General features: G+C 45.6%; 1 pseudogene across 1 annotated transcript; it reads right to left on the bottom strand.

The window, feature by feature from the left end:
* Positions 1-19,601: 19,601 nt before the first annotated feature.
* LOC308426339 (Y-box-binding protein 1-like) lies at positions 19,602-21,355 on the bottom strand (annotated as a pseudogene). Its single transcript has 2 exons — positions 21,338-21,355; positions 19,602-20,415 (listed from the first exon to the last, which is right to left on the bottom strand). The product of its transcript is annotated as a Y-box-binding protein 1-like (transcript).
* Between the last annotated feature and the right edge of the window lie 576 nt (positions 21,356-21,931).

Raw genomic sequence — 21,931 nt, forward strand, 5'->3', positions numbered from 1 at the left:
TTTGTACAGTCGGTGCTTGGGGATTGAACCCAGGGCTTCCAGCAGGTACTCTGTTAACTGAGCTGCATTTCCCCACCCCGCCCCGCCCCTTCCTGTGCTTTCAGTTTAAGTGAAGCAGTCTGGTCAAAGGTCACTCGTTCCTCAGAGCTGTGTAGCAAACGCCGCCCCTCCCCTAACAGGATCTCTCCAGAGCAGCTGTGGAGTCTTCCTTTTAGCCCTAACACTTTAGACCTCTCCTAAAGTGCTGCAGGGCATCCTGTGGTAGAAACTATTTGGTTAAGACTATTTGGTGAGAGGTCCTTAGTCCTAAAACACCTCCCTTGGGTCCCCTTCTTTACCTAAGGCGCTCGCTGTAGGTCCTGCCCAAGCTCTCCCTCCCCTCCCCCATTATGCTAGCCAAACACTCAGCTAAACCCCAGTCCTGGGTGGCTTTCCTAAACACAAAAGTGGAAAAGCCTCTGCTTTGAGTAACATTGACACATGAAAAAAAAAATCCCCTAAGCTCCCTTCCAGGACTCCACTGTACTTTAATTAGGACCAGAGGAGCGTGCTCCACGCAAGAAGATAACGTACTCTGAGGGACCTTGGCCCCGAAACCAAGGACTCGGACGTGGGTGCTTAGCATCCTTGGCCCGTTTTCATCAGCCATTCCCGGGAAAGCAAAGACACGCGTGGATCCGCACTGAGGAAGGACTCGGTGGTGCTGTCGGACAGTCCAGGGGAGGTGGACCAGCGCCACAAAGACGGACGGACAAAGCCGTTTGTGTGGCGAGTCCTCCTGTAAAGGCAGCACTTGGGGGGTCTTAATTAAGCAAGAGGAGGAGCCCAAGTTTGGGGTCAGCATAAAAGGGAAGAGGTAGAGGGGGAGGTGAGGACAGAGACTATTTCTAAACACCAAGAGCAAAAGGGGGAGGGGGGATAGAAGGTAAAGAAATCTTGGGCTAAGTAAGGACCAGTGCGCAGGGAGTATACCAAGAAAGAGGTCCTGGGCAACAGGGGGGACCTGACCTGCCTCCCAGTGGCTGTACAGACTTGCTGAGCTGCTGAGGAACTGAACTGCTACTGAGCAGATTTTCTCATAATCTATCGTTTCTGTTTTCTATCTGCGAAGTTCGTTTTCGCACAAGTAAGACACGTTTGAAGATTAAGAGCATTTAAAACCTGTCGTGGTGTCTTGATCCATTTACAAAGGAGTGTTCTTAGATGAAACCCACCTGTGGTTGAAAAACAACACTTCCCAATTTTATTTTATTTTGCTTTTTAAAGTGTACTTTTATTTTATGTGTATGGGTATTTTACCTGCATGCCTGTGTGCCAAGAGGCCAGAAGAGGGTTCAAGATAAGACTGGAGCCAGGGATGGTTGTAAGTAACCATGTGGTGCTGGGAATTGAACCCAGGTTCTCTGGGAAAAACCTGGCTCAAGAATGCTTTCTCTTTGTCCATTATTCCTTAGAACGAATGCAGAAATACATTCAGATACCGACAAAGCTGAGCTCTCTTTGACAGGTGCTGAAAAGCAAAACAAAGCCGTGAAGTTGAGTGATATTGGAAGTTTTGTGAGCTGTCAGATTAAACCACCAGAATCCGGAACTCAGTCTTAACAATTTCTAAGGCCTTACTCCTCTCAAACTTTTTACTCAATGAATAATTTTTGGAAAATAACCTTGCAAGTACGGGAACGTTTGTCCACCAAACAGACTTATCCTCTGTATTTCGAGTTGACTAGCAGGGCGGAGCAGGGCAAAGGGAGTTCACACAAAAGGTTAGCACCTCTTCTGAATGGTTCCGTACAGCCCTGCAAAGGTTGAAGGTGATCTGCCCCAAGGTCGACCGCTGCAGCTTTCTGTGATTCATCCCTTTCCTGTAATCAGTAACTAATCCAGAGTCCAGTGACTATGGAATGTGCGGGTTGCAGCCCGGATTAGTTCATTTTAAAGCCAGAATGTGAGGAAGCAGACCTGAGGGACAAGTGCTGGCCAGCTATGATGCAGCTTTGGAACCAGAATGGCGTATTGGTAGCAGGAAATGTGCCCCTGCACACCCTCCTGGAATAGGCTGGTTCCGGAGGAATACTGAGACGTGAGCACATCTGACCCGTAGGGTTCAGAAGAGCAGAGCTTGGTTGGGCTCCTTGGATACTGCAGAGGACATCTGGCTTTAAGAGAACTGCTATCTTGCTTTTGAGAGCTCAAGATCATCCCAGCCCTAGACTACTAAAAGATGCTAATTATTCCCTCAGGAGTCAGGAAAATCCAAGTGGCACCATAGAATTCCAGCAAGAGGCAGTTCTTGACAGTTCTACTCGTGACCACCAGAGGGCAGCAAAGACAACGCCTAGGCTAATAGCCTTGTACTTAAAAGGGTGGTGATGGGGGAAGACAAAAACAAGCAAACAAAAACATTAAAAAACAGCAAAACCAAACAAAAAACCCGCGACTCTAGAGAGGATTCCAGACTTGTCACACTGAAAGCCCATCATCGAACGTCGTGCCAAGTATGCAAAAGAGAGAGCTGTAGAGATAGTTTTTCTGTACCACCCGTGCAGGTACCCCAGCCTTAAGTGCTTTCCTGAGATGTGGGAGCCACTTTTATGAATTTTCAAGCTTGAGACTGGAGAATTGTTAGAAATCTTGACTGTAGCCAGTATCTAGAAGATACCTAAACCTGGGAAGTCTTAAGAGGCTGAAATCTTAGCCTGTGGCTGGTCTAGAACTCTCTCTCTCTCTCTCTCTCTCTCTCTGTAACTCTGAGCTCTTCCTGCAGCTCCACATGCTAGGATTAACTGCTCACAGCACCACGTTTTGCAGTCTGTGGGATCTGATGCCAGTTCCAGGTGGATAACAGGATGGCATTTGGATTCCATATTCAGAGTTCAGTGAATTAGCCTTCTAACTTTGTTCTGTTACCACGAAAACTTCATCAAGCTACCACGTTGGAACAAGGAACTGGGGTGACTGAATCCCCCCATAGACTGTGGTCACTCACATTTGGCTTGTGAATAAACTAGCTCTTGTCAGTTTTGGGGTGAAAACTGTGTTTTGTGTTGACCTGCTCCATCTGAGCAGAGGGTACCCTGTCCCAGTGCCTCTGTCCTCAGGAGACTGAAGAATCTGAGGTCATTTTGGGAGCTCACATCATAGCCTTGTGTAAGAGGTATGGAGACAACTTGTCTCCACATCCTGATCTTCACATGGTCAGAACTCAAAGAGCCAGAGGAGGCCTTTGATTACTTTTCCCAGCAGGAGAGGTGATAGGTCCTTGAGCAGGACTTTAGAGTTGGGTGACAACAGGGATGGCCAGCAGGGGTGAGAAAGGTCACACCTCTTTCTTCTCCCAGAAGTGCTTCTGGTCTCCAGAGGAGGGGATACTGTTGGCCCACAGCACCCTGACCTCAGGATTGAAGGCTGTTGTGACTTAGTGAGAGCTTTCCTCACATGAATTCAAAGACTTGTAGAGGGCTGTCACGTGGTTCACTTGGTAGGGTGTTTACCCAGCATACATGAAGCTCTGTGTTTGACCCCCACCATTGCATTAAATGTGTGCAGTGTGCGTCTGTGATCCCAGCACTCGGGAGGTAGAGGGAGGTGGATCAGAAATTCAAGGTTGTATCTGACTACATCTAAGGCTAGCTTGGGCTGCATGAAACCCAGTGGTTTCAAAAAACAAAACAAAACACGAAAAAAAAAAAAACCCAAGCAAAACAACAACAAAAAACCAAGTAAACAAAGAAACAAACACAACCAAACTCCCTAAAACAGAAACAGCCATGATATACGGTCTAGATTCCACTCTGCCCTTACCCAGCCACCTGTCCACTCCACTGCATGGCCTGGGCAGCCTATAATGCATGGGGGAGGTCCCCACCCCCACCCCAGTGCAGCCTATAATGCATGGGGGAGGTCCCCACCCCCACCCCAGTGCTGGAGATTGGAACCAGTACAATAGAAACCCCAAAGCAAAGGACCCCTGTGAGTTAAAACTCCAGGAATCCAAAGCAGAGAAGGCTGAAGCCCTGGCGCAGGGGAGAACTTGTCGCAGGAAGAGACGTCACACGGTCCTGACAGCTTCTCTCAGTGACAGTCACATATGAATAGCCACTGGCTCTCGTTTTATCTTTCCTAAAATACAACTCTCATCTGGAAAGACAGAAAGAAAGCCTTTCTCTCCTATATTAGGATAGACTGTAAATAAATCTACACTCTTTACCAATGTCTACATACTAATTTCTTTGGAATATACAGGAACAGATTTTTTAAAGACCTATTTATTTATTTTATGTGAGTACACCGTCTCTCTCATCGGATCCCATTACAGATGGCTGTGAGCCACCACGTGGTTGCTGGGAATTAAACTCAGGATCTCTCGAAGAGCAGTCAGTGCTCCTAACCACTGAGCCATCTCTCCAGCCTGTTTTTGTTTTTAAAGGCAGGGTTTCTCTGTGTAGCCCTGACTGTCCTGGAACTCACTCTGTAGACCAGGCTGACCTCAAATTCAGATAGATACCTGCCTGCCTTTTCCTCCCAAGTACTGGGATTAAAGCAGTGAGCCACCACCGCCCAGCTTAACACAGGTAAATTTACGAGGCAAGTTATGAACCTAAGTCCTAGGCAAGCCCTGGGCTACACAAATACCATCTCTCTCCAGTATTTCAAACTTTGCTTGTTCCTGGAAACCTCAGCCTACCTTTTATTCTCTGCTGCTCCTTGCTCTCTGGCTTCACACTCTCCCTCTGGGGGATGGTGACGGAGGACAGACTGTCCTAACATCCCTAATAACCAGTGGGAACAAACAGACAGCAAGGGTGCCTGTGGGCCCAAGTGGTGTGATCTTTCCTCTCTCCATGTGGAAAGCATTGGAGTTGCAGATGGGGAAAGACAAGCCAGGTTATGCTTAGGAGGGGGAGGAAAAGAGAGATGGATGGAGGGGGGAGAGTGGGGGGGGGAGGGAAGGAACATATCACCTCAGCTGGAGCAGCAGCAGAAGTGCAGAACAGTCAGGAAAGGCATTGCAGCTGTTAGAGACCAGTTCCTCCCCCCCTTCCCCCCATTTAAGAATCTCAGTTCATTAAGAGGGAAGCCTCGGCACCACTGGGACATGTAGTGTTTTAAATGCCACATCGACTAAACCCCTTTTTTCAAACTTGAAACTCACTGCAACGATACATTTCAAAGATGTTTTTATTAGTACAGAAATTATAGGTAATGGTGGGTTTAGTTGTGACTTTTTCACATGTGCACATAGTATATTCTGACCCTATATTTTGATCATGTTACCTTCTCTCTCTCATGGGGACCCCTTTCCTCTCAGTTACTATGTGTGTGTGCCCCAGTGCCAGATGTCACAGAAGCCAGAGATCTTGATCCCGACAGTGACTCATGGCAACGACGATGTGTGGACAGAGCGGTGTACTGTGGGTCGCACTGTGACACACCACAGCTTCTACCAAGAGATGTTTCCTATGCTTTTTTGTTTTGTTTTGCTTCTGTTTGTGTGTTTTGTCTTGACAGAAGGTCGTGGAGTCGAAGGGCAGATATGAGGGAACAGAGAGATGAGCAGGACTCGGTGCATGATGTGAAACTCACTAAGAACGGATACGAAGTTTTGTTCTGTTTTGTTGTTTTTAAAGAATAAGGCTGGACATACACCTTTAATCCCAGCAGGAGGCAGAGGCAGGTGGATCTCTGTGAGTTCTAGGTCAGCCTGGTCTACAGAGTGAGTTCCAGGACAGCCAGGGCTACACAAAGAAACCCTGTTTCAGAAACAAACAAACAAACAAGACAGGTCTTATAGTGACTGAGCTGGCCTTGAGCTCCGTACTCAGTGTAATGGAAGATAACCTTATCTTCCTGCTTTGACCTCCCACGTGCTAGGCTTGCCTCAATGGCAATCCTTCTGACACATCTTTCTTATATGGACCACCACACCTGGCTTTATGCAGTGCTAGGGATTGAACCCAGGGATTTCCGCATGTTGGGTACTTTCCTAACTGTGCTACATCCCACTGTGTTTTGATACAGTCATGGTGATGTATGTCCGCACTCCCAGTACTCACGAGCTGAGGTAGGTGGATTAAAAGTTATGCCTCAGTAACATAGAGAGTTCCTAGCTAGTTGGGGTATATAGATCCTTCCTCAGATACATATTAGTTTGTTTGTATGTATGTATGTATGTATGTATGTATGTATGTATGTTATGTATGTATGTATGTTATGTATGTATGTATGTATGTTATGTATGTATGTTATGTATGTATGTATGTATGTATGTTATGTATGTATGTATGTATGTTATGTATGTATGTATGTATATATGTATGTATGTTATGTATGTATGTATGTATGTATGTTATGTATGTATGTTATGTATGTATGTTATGTATGTATGCATGTTATGTATGTATGTATGTATGTTATGTATGTATGTATGTAAGTATGTTATGTATGTATGTATGTATATATGTATGTATGTTATGTATGTATGTATGTATGTTATGTATGTATGTATGTATGTTATGCATGTATGTATGTATGTTATGTATGTATGTATGTATGTATGTTATGTATGTATGTATGTATGTATGTTATGTATGTATGTTATGTATGTATGTATGTTATGTATGTATGTATGTTATGTATGTATGTATGTATGTATGTGTGTATGTATGTATGTATGTGTGTGTATGTATGTATGTATGTATGTTATGTATGTATGTATGTATGTGTGTATGTATGTATGTATGTATGTTATGTATGTATGTATGTATGTTATGTATGTATGTATGTATGTTATGTATGTATGTATGTATGTTATGTATGTATGTATGTATGTATGTATGTATATCAGCTGAGGCTGTAGCTTAGTGTAGAACTCTTACCTAGTGTGAATGGGGTCCTGAGTTTCATCTCCGGCGCTGGAACAAACAAGACAAACTACATTATGTTTTGACCAAAATTATTATGGTTGGTTTAAATGCCAGCCTGCCACAACTTAGAATCCCATGAGCAGGGAGCCTCACCTGTAGAACTGTTCTGACTGATGTGGAAGGAGCCATCCTAAATGTGCCTCCTGGTATCAGCCAGGATTAAAAGGATATTTCAGAAGGAAGGTCGTCTTGCCTTTTACTCTCCGGGCCTTCCCTTTTGCTGTTGAGTAGGTTTGCCTTGTTAGTTTCTGCTGCTGCTGATTCCTTTGCTGACAGCTTTCCTTGGGGAGACCCAACGCACACATCTACTCACCCCAGATCGGGAGCCCACCAAGACCAAACTATGGATACTGCTAAAGTCCAACTTGTTGATTGAGCCAGTGTGTTATTGGGGTTACTTGCAGGGCTATGAGGGAAGACGGTTATTTACATAAGCAGAAATGACCCAAAGACACCAAAAAGTCACCCCAACATGGGTGACATCTTGCCAAAGCTGGAACCTGAAGCACGCTGCAAAGCCTCCAGGCAGCACCACAGGCTGGAGAGTGTCTCTCTCTGGAGAGTGTCTCTCCCTGGTGCCCCAAATGGCCTGCAGCTCTTCCATGCAGCTTGGCAGGCCTCTCCTTCTTTCCAGGCACTTTGGCCAATCTTTGCTTCTTTTCAGCTTGACTTGTCTGAGCAAGCTTTTGCTGCTTATCCCTGAAACTGAGGGGACTAGCAAATCTGATCGCTTTCAGGGACTTCCTGAAGCTTTTTTAATGTTTATTTTCGGTTTTAAGAAGCTTCCTTGCAGGACGGAGACTACCCATCTCACGGCAATTGCTACTCAATGCAGTAGACACAGTATTTTCTAAGCGTTCACCTTGGAATAGGGGCCATAGCTGTCCAGGAACCCTTGTGGCTCCTGGCAACAGACTGAACTATTGGGGCCCTCTGCCCAGTGGTCTGAATGACTACTTGTCATTGCCCATTCCCCTCTCCCAGAGAGATAGTTATTCTGGGGTACTCTAATTGTTGGGCACCTAGCCTCAAGGACCGAGTATGAGGTTCTCAGTGTCTAAGGTATGATTTGGTCATTGTTATTAAAGGGACTCTAGCCAGTCAGTATGGTAAACGTGGCTCTGGCAGGCCTTGTCTTTATTTTTCATTTCCTCTGCCTTACTAAAAACTGTTAGATCACATTCCTAAAGCTAGCCACCATGATCTATTCCCTAATTTGGCCACTTCCTTATCCTAAAACCAACTACCAAGATCCAACTATCAAAGTATTGAAATCCACCAATCAAAATTTGGCTCACCTAATTAACACGTCCAATTAAATCCAAACACCTTATTCTAACATAGAATTTTCATCTTACCTTTATAAATCATCATTTGACTATGAACCACTTATGTCTCCTGTCTGTCCAGAGGCAGTCTGTGCTTCACCCCACTCCAGGACAACTGTCCCTTTCCCTCTCTCCCTTGTTCCCTTCCCCCTCTCCTTCATCCTCCATCTCCTGCTCTTGTCTCTTATCTCCTGCCCTTTGTCCTTCTGGGGCAAATAAATCTTCTTTATACACCGAACTTAGTCTTGGGGTGTCCTGGTCTGATACTTTTCCTTTCAGTTACTACTGTAAAGTTTACTCAACAAATTCTGTATGTGTATGTGTGTATACGGTATATATGTACAAACACACTCACATGCTTGGTTCCTCTAGAGAACCCTGACTAAAACAAAACAATCACAGGAATATGAGAAAGGGACTAGACATGATGCTCTGTGGACTGCTGACTGAACCTGCAGTCACAGTTGTATGGTGAGAATTTGTGTAGAGACAGACAGTGGAGAGACTCCTAGGACCTCACCTTCCACAGGGCGCTGACTGAGCGCTTCTTCCTTTAATTTACTTTCTGTTGTTATGACCACACCCTTGAGTCCAGGTAACTTAAAAAGAAGAGAGGCTTACCGGGCTCAAAGTTCTGGGGTCTAGGGTGCTTGGAAACATGTTGCTAGAAATATCTCCTCAGTAACAGATGGGAATCTTCTCTTTTCATCCTTCTCTCCCATGTATGCATGCGTGTATGTATGTATGTATGTATGCATGTATATTTGGGTCTATGGATGTCTGTGTACCATGTGCATGTCAATGCTGGTCAGAAGAGAGTGGTAGGTTCATTGGAACTGGAGTTGCAGATGGTTGTGAGCCTCCATGTGGCTGTTGGGAACAGAATTCAGGTCGTCCGGAAGAATAGCCGATGCTCTCAATCCCGGAATCACTGAGAGATTTCACCAGCTGTTTTATTTATTTATTTATTTATTTATTTATTTATTTATTTATTTATTTATCTTTTTGAGTTATGATTCCCAGACTGACTTCCTCCTAGCTATGTAGCTGAAACTGAACTGAATATCTGATCCTTTGTCCTGTGTCTCTCCAGTGCTAAGATTACAGATGTCCAGTTCATCCACAGCTGGTGGCTACTCCCAGTGATTTGTGCAGGTGAGGTAAGCAGTCTGCCATCCGAACTGTGCTCTGCTGTCGTTAATGCAGAATGGAAGAAAATTTGAATAATACCCAAGAAGCTAACCAGGTGTGATGGACAGGCCTATAATCCCAGCATTCCATAGGCCGAGGCAGTGACCACACACTCAGTCTATGAGGTAGTGACCACACACTCATTCTGTCTAGGCTGCACAGTGGGAGCTCTTCTAAAAACAAGGAAAAAAATTAAAAGATGTCTTGTTGATCGCAGTCGGCCTGGATGGTGTGTGTGTGTGTGTGTGTGTGTGTGTGTGTGTGAGAGAGAGAGAGAGAGAGAGAGAGAGAGAGAGAGAGAGATGAAAGTCCAAGGGCATGTTCTTGTGTGGCTTTCTTGGCTCTATCACCTCATGGATGGTAAGGGTCATATCAAGTATGGGAAGCCAGGCTTATTTTTCTAATAACTCAAGAGCTCAGGGGCTAAATGAGGTCTGTCTTGATTCTTTTCAAGGGTACACTCCCAGGGGAATGATCACACCAAACACCGGGCTCCAGCATAAGGCTCTGGGGTTACCACACAGAAACCGAGAGTTTTAGCAAATTCTGCCTGCTCTGCTGTGAGTGGCTGCGGTTCCTGTGTTCGTGTGTCTTTCGTCTGTTGTCTGCCTTCTCCGTTTTTCTTCCATTTATGCCTTCTCCACTCTTGTTTTTCTTTTCATTAGTTTCTATAGCTTCTAGGATGGTTTCTTTCAGAAAATCATCACTTTTGTTAGAGATAATGAATCCCCATCCCAGGTCTGTTGAAAAGTGGTTGTAGAGCTCAGGAGGCAGAGGCAAGCAGATTTCTGAGGGTTCGAAGCCAGTCTGGTCTACATAATGAGTTCTAGAGCAGCCAGCGCTTCATAATAAGACCATGTCTCAAAAAAGAAAGGAAGGAAGGAAGGAAGGAAGGAAGGAAGGGAGGGAGGGAGGAAGGAAGGAAGGAAGGAAGGAAGGAAGGAAAGAAGAAAGAAAGAAAAAAGTTAGAAGGGGGTTGGAAAGATATTTCAGTGGTTAAGAGCACTTGTTGTTTTTCCAGAAGACCTGCGTTTAGTTCCTAGAACTTAAGGCAGGAAAGGTTTATTTAAACATTTAACGTTTTTATTTTTATTTTATGTGTATAAATGTTTTGCTGTATGTCTGCGCATTACATGTGTGCGGTACTCTTGGAGGCATTGTAATCCCCACAGCTGAAATTACTGAACACTGTGAGCTGTCAACATGGCTGCTGAAAACCAAACCCAGGTTCCTTGTGAGAGCAGTGTTTTTAACTGCCGAGCCATCTCTCCAGCCCGGGGAGGTTTATTTTAACTCAAGGTTTGAGGGGGATTTCAGTCCCTCGTGGTGGAGAAGGCAAGGTGCCTGGAGTAGCTCCATCTGTAGCGGTGGGAGTGTGTGGTTGCAGCCTGATCCAGAAATGGGTTAAATCTTTCTGGTGCTCCTCCGCCAATCAGGCCTCATGCTCTAAACGGTCTGCCACCTCCCGACACAGCGCCACCTGCTGGGAGTCAGAGGTGAGAACACATGAGCTTCTGGCAGCCGCTTCACATTCAAACCCAACCCCTTGTTATCTGTGGCTTATTTGATGTACTTGAAAATGTTATTCTAGAAAGGATCCATATCTGCCTCAGGCCTACAGTGGAGTGGCAGCGCAGGTAGATGAATCCAGCCTTCCTGCTTTCATCTGCTTCCGCTGCTCTGCTCAGTGGGGCGTGGCCCTCTGAAGGTTGATGAGAATCTTGACTCATATCCAACCCTGCACACCACAGACTTCTTGTAATTTAACTTGGGCTATTCTGCTATCCTAGAGCAGCAGCTTCCTGTCTGCACACTGATCACAGAAAACCTCCGTCTCCTATCATATACACACCCCTTTTAGCTTGTCACAGTGGCGGCCCACAGTAGTCAAAGCCTTTTGGGAAGGTTAGTTTGTAAATTTAATTTAGCATTTATGAGGAGGGATCGGAGGTTCAGGGATGTGGATTCCTGTTAGTGTGAGCAGCTTATGTGCAAATCCCACATTCTGGCTAACTCCCCCAAAGTCTGCAAAGGGCGTCCCTTCTGAACTCCTGCTAGGTTCTAGATACGGGAGTCATCCCCCTTTGGGATGTGGTTTCTTCTTCTTCTTCTTCTTCTTCTTCTTCTTCTTCTTCTTCTTCTTCTTCTTCTTCTTCTTCTTCTTCTTCTTCTTCTTCTTCTTCTCCTTCTCCTTCTCCTTCTCCTTCTCCTTCTCCTTCTCCTTCTCCTTCTCCTTCTCCTTCTCCTTCTCCTCCTTCCCCTTCCCCTTCCCCTTCCCCTTCCCCTCTTCCTCCTCCTCCTCCTCCTCCTCCTCCTCCTCCTCCTCCTTCTCCTCCTTCTGATGACTATTGTTTGTGGTCTTGTGCTAGAGTATCCCAGGTTGGCCTTGAGCTCACTATTTAGAGTAAACTTGCTTCAAACTCTTGACAGTTCTAGCTCAGACTCCCGAGTGCCAGGATTACAGGCACGTATCACCATATTCAGTAAGCAATTATTATTCCTTTTGACATCTAGGGGTGTAACCCAGAGCCTCATGCATACCAGGTACATATCTATCCTTGTCACAGAATTGCACTCACGAGAAGGCAAAACGTTTCCCTTTCATCTCCCCCAGTAGTGACCCAGGAGGCCAAAGAGGCACACGCTTTTAATTTTCCCTTTCTTGCTTCTGTGAAGGTTTCAGTGTGTGGACTACTTGCTACACACACAGGCAAGTCTGAAGAGGGACTGTCTCTGCTCCTCTTAGTCCTGTCAGTCCAACAGCCCCTGTCCCTGGGTAAATGGGAGACTACCAGAGGAGGAAATACAGACAATGACTGTTTTTCTCACTTTGGAAAATATATGGAACGTGAGATTTAGCATCACCTGTTGGCAGTGAGAGTTGGGCAGGGTTAAGGGTGGGCTCTGCTTGCTGCGCACCATCTCCAGGACTCCTCCATTTTACAAACCCGGAAGTTTGCACTCACTTGGTGCCACATCCCACCTGTCCCCCTGTGCCACCGACAGCTACAGATCTGCCTTCAGTTCCTGGACCCCAGCAATCACCAGCCCCCCACTCCCAGTCTCTATGAACATATTCTCTTGTGTCATCTGTGAGCAGAGCTGCATATCCCATTTCACGCCCAATTTTCACTAATCTGTCTATATTTTTGTTGGTCTTCTGGCTGGGCTAGTCCACTATTTCACCTACCATGAACTCCCGATTTGCTTTAGCACGCAGTAGGGTTTGACCAATGAGAGAATGGCTACTGTTGATTTCTTTTGCTTTTTGTTTGCCTCAGAGTATTTCCCACCCTCTCAGAATGTCTCCTTCCCCAGTGTCGTAAGCTCACACAAACAAGCAGCAGCTGGATTTGTTTCCCTCAAAGCCAGGTTGTCATTGTTAACCATTAACTGAAAAAGATGAATTGTAATTAGTGTTGTTGAAGAAGAGTACGTAATAAATTTCCTCTGGAGTTGCTGTTAACCTCTGAGCCATTTCTCTAGCTCATTCACATCTTACGTTTTTTGTTCTTATTGAGACAGGGTCTCTCTGTGTAGCCCTGGCTATCCTGAAACTCACTGTGTAGACCAGGATGGCTTCAGACTTACAGAGATTCCCTCTGCCTCTTGACTGCTCAGACTAAAGATGATACCACCACAGATAAATCTCTTTTTAATTTTTTACTTCATGTGCATGCCCGGTGAGGAGGGCATCAGACCCCCCAGAACCGGAGTTACAGGTCGTTGTGAGCCTCCTTGTGGATGCTGCAAAATGAACCTCTGGAAGAACAGCAAATGCTCTTACCTGCTGAGCCATCACTCAAGCCCTAGCCAAGTCCCTTTGAAAGTTGTACAAAACAAGGCTCTGTAACGGTGCTCTCATGCAAGCATATCACACCCTCTTTTACACATCACTTTCTGCCGAGCCTCTTCTATCACCAAAGCCTTTCCATGTTCCCAAAGGGTCCTCTACCCATTTTCATAACATATATGCGCCTGTATATGCACACACACACACACACACACACAGTGTGTATTTACTTTGGTTCCCCATATGAGAGAACACATGGCATACTTGTCTTTCTGAGAGACTTAGTTTGCTTACTGTGATGACAGTCTCCAGTTCATCTACTTCCCTAGGAGCGACAGAATTTTATTCTTTACAGCAGAGTCAAACTCCACCGTATGTAGAACGCACACCTTCTTCATCTCTTCATGTGTTTATGGACACCTGGGCTGATTCTATATAAACTTATCTATGATTATAGGCTTATAGTAACAGCCTATAATCATAGATAGGCTTATATAGAATAATTTCGAATTTATTTAAAATTTATTTGGAGTAACAGCAATAACAGTATTCACAAGTGTCTCTGTGGTGTTGTGATTCCGTCGTGTATGTTTCCAGGAGTGGTCTGGTTAGGTCTCTTTTTGTTTTAGTGCTTTTATTTAAGAGCCTCTGTATTGATCTCTTTAGGGGATGCACTAGTCTACCTGTCTCACAGCAGTTTACCGGAGTCCCCTTTGTCTTGCATCCTTGGAAGAGTTTGTAAAGAATGACGGGTGTTTTGACTGAGGTGAAACAGACTCAGTGCTTTCGCTTTGCGTTTCTCTGATGACTGTGGACGTTGGACACTTGCTGTTTTTGTTCGAGAAGGTGTCTCTGGATAACTTGGAACTCTCTATGTAGACGAGGTGGGCCTGGAACTCACAGAGATTTGCCTGCCTCTGCCTTGGGGGTTCTGGAGTTAAATGCCTGACTCAGATACCTTTTCATGAATCTATTATTGGCTTTGTCTTTTGAGAAGTGTCTGTTTATTTCCTTTGCATATTTTTTGATTGGATTTGTCCTGGACGTTTGATTTTTCGAATTCTTTTGTATATTTTAAATATTAGTCGCTTTTCAGATGTATGGCTGGCAAGGATTTTTCCCCCACATTGTGAGGCTTCATCTTTTGCACTGTTTCTTGATTGACTACCCACATGAAACTCCTCCCTCCCGCTCTCCAGAAAAGATGTACACGTCTCATCTCTTCTGCTCTGGACATGGTTAATTAAGAGCCAGACTGACATCAGTGTTAGGTTTCCTGAATGAGGCCTGACCCTCGCTCTCCACACCGATCACAGAAAACCTCCTGCTCTTATCACACACCCCTCTCAGCTTGACATAATGGCGGCCCACAGTGGTTAGAGCCTTTTGGGGAGTTAGCTTGCAAATTCAACTTAGCATTTTTGAGGAGGAATCAGAGGTTCAGGGACATGGATTCCTGCTAGTGTGAGCAGCTTACATGCAAATCCCATGTTCTGTTTGACTCTCCTATGACATCTTTCCTTCCTCTAAGGGAGGAAAGCCTGCCCCGGGCATCATGTAGCTAGCTGTTCCTAGCCCAAGACTTTCCTCTTGTCTTCAGTAGGTTGTCTATACCAAATGTTAGTGTGAGGTTTATGTGTTGTTTTGTTTCTCTTGAGTTTATTCGACTTTAAATAACTTGTGGTAGCTTAGCCTTCCGTTTCAGGTCACTGTTCAGAGTGAGGTTTTGGGGGCTCAGTAAAGGCAGTCTTTTTTTTCTCTTCTTTCAGGTACTTACTGCCTCCGTGTGGTTTGTTTTCAGGAGATATGCAGAGAATCGCTGGGTTCTACTTTGTGTCTCGGCAATACTTGTCTGTTTTGATCTTCTCATATCTGAAATGAGTAATGAAACATGGTGATTGTCTTTCTTGACCAAACGTCATTATCATCAGAGGGTCTTTTAAAACAACGGAACCATGTAACACTATTTCCGTCTTCCACTTTTGACCGTCGTCCTCGAGAAGAGGCAGTGAGTGGGGGGCTAGGCCGTCAAGTGGTTGCCACGTTTGGGCGTGGGGGGCGCTATTGAGCCTGCAGGCTGGCACACTGCCGGTTCTTTAATAGCCTCCAGTTTCTCTGTGAGACCCACATTCTGAGCCGCTGCAACCAGCTCACAATCGCACCGTTCCTCCTCAACATTTCTGCTGACTTCCCTAGCTCCACAGAATATCGACTAGAAAGGCTGGCTTTGTAAACAAGGAGGCTGAGCAGGTGGGGCCTCACGACCTGCTGGGGAGAGCGAGGGTGGGACAGCATTTCCCCAGGAGTCTGGCCATGCCTTAATCCAGGCTGTGCTGCAGCGACAGAGGGACGGGCCTGAGCTTTCTCCATCTTAATACAAATAACAGCGTAGGGAGCATTGTAAGGAGGGAGGAGGCGCGTTTATTTCCTTTGCCGTTGTACCCAGGAGGACAGCTGAGTCAGTTGATAGCCTATTTCGAATTTATTTAGAACTTCCATACCAGTTTTCCACCGCAACCCTACAGATATATATTTTCTGCAGCATGGGATTGTTCCTTTTTCCCTAGCCAACATTTATTGTCTTTTGGGTAATATTTATTCGACCGGCCTTGAGCTAATGTCTTATTATGCTTTTTGTTTGCTTATCTGAGGCAGAGATGTATAACTGAGGCTGGCCTAGAACTCACTGCGTAGCTTAGGCTGGCCGCAAACTTGACAGGACCTTCCTGTCTCAAGTTTCAGAATGTTAGGATTACAAAAGAGAGCTTTTATGCTTGGCTTGTTTCCAAGTGAAAAGATCATCATCTTCTTCATCATCATCATCATCATCATCATCATCACCATCATCATCATTTCTGCAGTATTAATCAACCAAATTATAGGAAGTAACCAGTCAGTTTCCAATTGGCTTCGAGCCCTGAACATAAAAGGGGATTCATATCTAGTATTATAAACAAGGCCAAACTCCAGCTTCAGGGGCTCTGATGCCTTCTTCCGACCTCCATGGGCACTACGCACATGCCAGGTGCATTTATATACATGCAAGCAAAACCACTTATACACATAAAATAAATAAATCTAAAAGTTTGTTCTTTTTTGTTTTTTTTTAAAGAATGCAGTGCCCATTCCATACCCAAGAGACAGCGTTTTATAACTCTTAAATTTCTTTCTGCCCCTGCTGACAATGTTTCCCAAGCCAGGAGAGAGTGAAATACAGTCCCCTCTAGGACCGAGCATACAATAGTCTCTCCTTTAAAGATGTTTTGAGGGGCTGGAAAGATGGCTCAGTGGTTAAGAGCACCGACTGCTCTTCCAGAGGTCCTGAGTTCAATTCCCAGCAACCACATGGTGGCTCACAGCCATCTGTAAGGGGATCAGATGCCCTCTTCTGGTGTGTCTGAAGACAACTACAGTGCACTCATATACATTACATAAATAAAATAAAGATGTTTTCAGGCCAGGCGTGGTAGTGAACACCTGCCGTCCCAGCACTCAGGAGGTCGAGACAGGCAGATCTCTGTGAGTTCGAAGCCAGCCTGGTCTACATAGCAAGTTTCAGGATAGCTACAAAGAGAGACTCTGTCAACAACAACAATAATAGACAATTTTACATAGTAAATTTTATTGATGACCATTTTACAAGCTCTTAAATTATATTTGTTTTGCTTGTTTGGAGGGGTGAGGCATGCCAGAGCACAAGTCAGGGGACGACCTGTCGGAGCTGGTTCTCTTTCAACCACGTGGGTTTGAACTAGGGTCATCAAGTTCACAGCAAGCTCCTTTACCTGCTGAGCCAGCTCGCTGACCCTTCACCAAGTCTTAATCTCAACACTTTGACCAGTTAGGAGTCTTTGCGGTATTCACTGCTTACTGCAGAAAAAAAAAAAAAAAACTCACTCTGCAGGGAAGGCTGACCTTAAACTTCCCAGTGCTGGGATTATACGTGCTAGCTGCTATGTGCAGTTTTTACATGGGACTGGGGATGGAACCGAGGGCTTCACACATTCCGGGCATGCCCTCTATCTACGCTCTAACTTCTTGCCATTTCCCTTTGCTGAGGGCGGGCGATGTTGAACACTGTTCACACCGCTATGGGCCTTTGGCTTCCTTTTCAGTGGTGTTTGTTCAAGTCCTTTACTAGGGAGCTGAATGAGGGTCTTGCATATTTTCGCTGTTAACCGCTTATCCAATCCATGGTTTCTCTTCTTCAAGGTCGTTAGCGGCTTCTTCAGAGTGTTTTGGTTTGATTGGTCCGGGTGGTTTATTTTGTCTCTCGTTGCACTGCTTCTCGGGAGGTGTCCAAGAGCCCCTCAGCACTGTCAGTATTAACAGGCTTTCTCTGTCTCCTAGGTGTTTAGGGATCCATATCTGCTCAGAGCTTTATCACTTTGGATGGATTTAAATGTAGTGTGAGATCAGGCAGGGTCCAGTTTCATTGTTCAGCATGTAACTATCCAGTTTTTGGAGACCAGTCATTTATTGCTTTTGCAGCACTAGGCGTGGAACCCAGGATCTTGGGCATGCGCGGTAAGGTTCTACCATCTAGCTGTATTGCCCCGCCCCCTTTTTACTTTGAGACAGGGTCCCACTAAGCTGCCCAAGACGGCCTTGAACTTGCTTTGGCCTCCCAAGCAGCTGGTATTATGGATTTGTACCACTGGGTCTGGCTGAAGAATATTTGTTGGCAAGATCAACCTTTCCTTTTTACCTTCCTGGTTGTCCTATAAAAAAAATCAATTACCTACATCAACTTGGGTTTATTTTTGCACTTTCTGCCCTTTTCTATTGATCTATATATCTGTTTTTATAAAGGTTACATGCAAAATATAGCTCAGCCAACCGATTAATAAGAAAAAGTTCTTGGGTGCAGATGGGGGCTCCCGTCCTCCTGAGTATGGTGGGTCTGCTTCTCTTCGGCTTTAGTATTGAATTCTTTTTTTTAAAAAAAGATTTATTTATATTTATTACATATAAGTACACTGTAGCTGTCTTCAGACACACCAGAAGAGGGCATCAGATCCCGTTACAGATGGTTGTGAGTCACCATGTGGTTGCTGGGATTTGAATTCAGGACCTCTGGGAGAACAGCTCTTAACCGCTGAGCCATCTCTCCAGCCCCCCAGCATTGAATTCTTGTCGCTTCTGTTCCTGTATCAGCAGGGTCTCCGAGATGTGGGTCTGCCCTTTCTCCCACAGATTTATATGAGTAGCTGCCTCATTCAGGACAGAGAGGACAGACACCTCTTACTCAGAACCTGTGCCCTTGTCAGTCAGTGGCCTTACCAAGTGCGGCAGGGGAGGCAGGTCTGTGTGGCCATCGGTCCCCTTGCTTTTCAGGGATAAAGAAAGCCAACCACTTTGGCTTTTTTCTGGGACACAGCCAATTCTCCACCTCAACCTGACAGGTAAGTCCAAAAGTCATGGAGCAAAGACTCATTCCTGCCTTTAAAAATAACAGGAGATGTCAAACCCTTGGAGCTGCCCCCTGACCACCTCCACGTGAGGGGAAGAAACTGGAATCTGGGGTTTCCGAGCCTGACCCTGACAGCAGTTCTGCTCATGCCGCTTACTTCCCTCTCGGGGTCCCCGCCCTCACGGAGCTCGCAGCCTGTTCTGAGCCCAGGGGTCTCACCTTCTCCCACTGTTTCTAAAGGCCTCTTCATGAAACCCGGGGAATTCTGGTCTGCAGCCTAGAACTTTATTGCTTGGCTTTGGAAAATCCATCCAGATGAGTAACTGTTAGCTTGCTTTTGACAGTGATGCAAGCTTGCTCGCGTCTTGAAGCCACATCCTTCCTGCTCTCAGTGCCACAGTGACCCCTATAAATTCTTCCGGTTTCCCCTTCTTTATCTGAACCCAAAGCTGCTGTCTGGGTGAGTACAGTTTCATGGAGCAGTGCGGGTAAAATGTCCAGGGAAGGAATGGGAGGCTATCGTTAATTATTAATTACGACTATTCAAGGCCTTTATTGACAGGTGCTTGCAGTCTGTTGACTTTTTTGAAAAACTCAAGTTGTAAACTTTATCACAAATTAAAAATGAAGTTCTTAAAAAATCTCATCTTGACCAGATATAAAACAATTAAAAAATCGCTAAAGGTCTATTGAGAAAAAAAAACAGCCCCCCCTTTTTTCCTTAAAAAAAGACGTTTTTCATTACCAAAAAGTAACAACTTTAGGTAAAAATAATAAAAACCCCATGCTCCATAGATAATGCAGATAGTTCTAGTGTATCTGGTCAACGAGCAAAAAGCAAGCACTTAAGGTCTTCAGCTCCAATCTTTGTTCATTTCTTATGCTGGAATTTCATACTAATTTCTCTTCCGTGGATGACCAAACCGGATGATGTGAGAGACATAAACCCACATTTACTCAGCCCCGCCCTGCTCAGCTTGCGGTTCGGCTGCTTTTGTCTCTTTGCCGTCTGTGGTTTAGGGTTCTCTGGGCGTCCGTGTCAGGAACTGAAGTTGTTACCGATGTTGAGGTGGCTGCTGACCTTGGGTCTCATCTCCTTGATTTTCTTTGTCCTCTTCATTGCCCTCCTCTCTAGGCTGTCTTTGGCGAGGAGGGTCCCTGCGGATCGTGGTCTGTAACCCTCGATACATATTCTGTCTTACTGGTCTACCCTGCTCTCCTGCACCCTGGTTGTCAGCACCCTACGTCACTTCTCCTTGCACGGGGGGAGGGGTTGGAATACTGTGGTGGACGCGCATAGGGTCTCCGCATGTATGTGATAGGGCCGGGGTTGTTGGGCCTGGCCTTCAGGAGCGCTTTCCCATCCCTCGTTCTTTTCCCCACTCTTGCTATCCTGGGAATTAGGCTGATAATTTGCTGCACATTTACTGCCTTGACCTGGAACTCCACCAGGGCCTGTAACATTTGCTGCCTCCGCACCCTTTTCTCCTTCAACAACATCAAACTCCACAGTCTCTCCATCTCCTACACTGCGAAGGTACTTCCTGGGGTCATTGCTCTTTATGCAGTCTGGTGTACGAAGTCTTCCTTGGTGTCATTCCTGTTGATGAAACCGTATCGGTTCCTTACATTGAACCATTTTACTGTTCCCAAAACCTTTGTAGCGATGACCTTCTTGTCCCTGCCGGCGGGTGGGGCGCCGCTGATGTAAGACTGCCCCTGGTCGGTGTCGGTGGCACTGAGGGTGGCTGCTGGGTCTTGGCCTCGCTGCTCATGGTTGAAGTGTTAGTGACTGAGGCCTGCAGCGATGGCTGTGGCTCCTCCCGGGTGTGATGTGACAGCGGCGGTGGGACTCTCAGGGCTCTCTGGGGTCTGCTCTCTGGGAGGCTATTTTTAATGGCATAGTTTAATCTTAGTCAATAGACAAGTAATTTCTTTTAGACTCGGTTAACTTTAAAGTATTTCAGGGATGTTCTGTCTGCTGTTACATGGGGAGGTTCGTGTGTGTGTGTGTGTGTGTGTGTGTGTGTGTGTGTGTATGCACACAAAAGAAGCAATTATAGCTTCCTAGGACTTCAACAGTATCCATTCAGGGTAGCAGAGGGGGGAATGCCTGTGGGGGAATGTGCTGTATGCAGCTAATGTAAAGACCGAAGCTATTGCAGTAGGTCTTAGTAGCAAGCAGCAGAGGGTGGCAAACTCCTGGTGAAGGTTAGGAACTGAGGGGTCAAAAATCTAGGAGGACCCATGGAGCTGGGGCAGCAGTCAGCAAGAACCCTAGAGATGACAGAAAGAAAAATGTGAGGTGTTGCAGGGGACACGGAGAGGAGATGCAAGAATGGGCACAAAAAAGGGATAGTGAGCTTGAGGCACCTCCAAGGTCACCTTGCTGTCACATGAATATGAATTCAGAGGCTGCAACCATCTTCCAGGCCCTTTGTTCTACCATTTATGGCTTCAGTCTGAGAAACCAACTTACTGTCTCTTCTACTTAGCAGGAGGAACCTACAAACCCACACACCTCAGTTGCGAAACTAGGTGAGAAAAACAAAACATACCAGAGCAGCACCAAGGCCTAGCGGAGCTCTAACCTAATGTAAATCACGATGTTCCTTATAGGCGTGAGATGTTCAAAGAGCAGTTAAAGCGATGTACACATTCAGTCTTCCTTAGATGCACTCAATCCCACATAACCCGGTTCTGTCATCAGTGGGAAATGGAGGAGCATTGAAAGACTGTCAGTCTGTCCATCTGGGCTGTGAGTCTTTGTTGCCCTGAGGTTACTATAGCTTATTTTGCGCTGGTTTTCTCTTTCATTCCTTCTTGTCAGATGAAAATAGAAGCCGGAGCCTTCCATGAGAGGAAATCAGGAAGCAATCGCTTCTGCTTTCTTGGTGACTGAACAAGGAAGCTGAGGTTGAGAAACAATGAAGACCATGCGCAGGTCCCAGCCTTGTCGCCATGGGTTCTGGTCATACACAAGTCCTGGTGACCTTGTGTATACTTTTTCCTCTGAGTACCATATCTGATTGTGTTAATAGCCTTCTTATTTTTATCTCTACAGAGGAACTTCTCTTCCATGGCTCAGGACATACTTCTGGATCAAGCTAAGAGAACTTTCTGGTAAGCATTTGGCTTTCTCAGTTCTTTTTCTTTTTAAATTGGATATTCTCCGTATTTACATTTCAGATGTTATTTCCCTCCCCCAAGCCCCCTCCCTCTCCCTCTCCCTCAGTTCTTACTAAGTCAGAGACCGTGATTCATAGAGTCAAGTTTTTTTTCC

Source organism: Micromys minutus (genome assembly GCF_963924665.1).
Source record: "Micromys minutus genome assembly, chromosome: 10".
Lineage (NCBI taxonomy): Eukaryota > Metazoa > Chordata > Mammalia > Rodentia > Muridae > Micromys > Micromys minutus.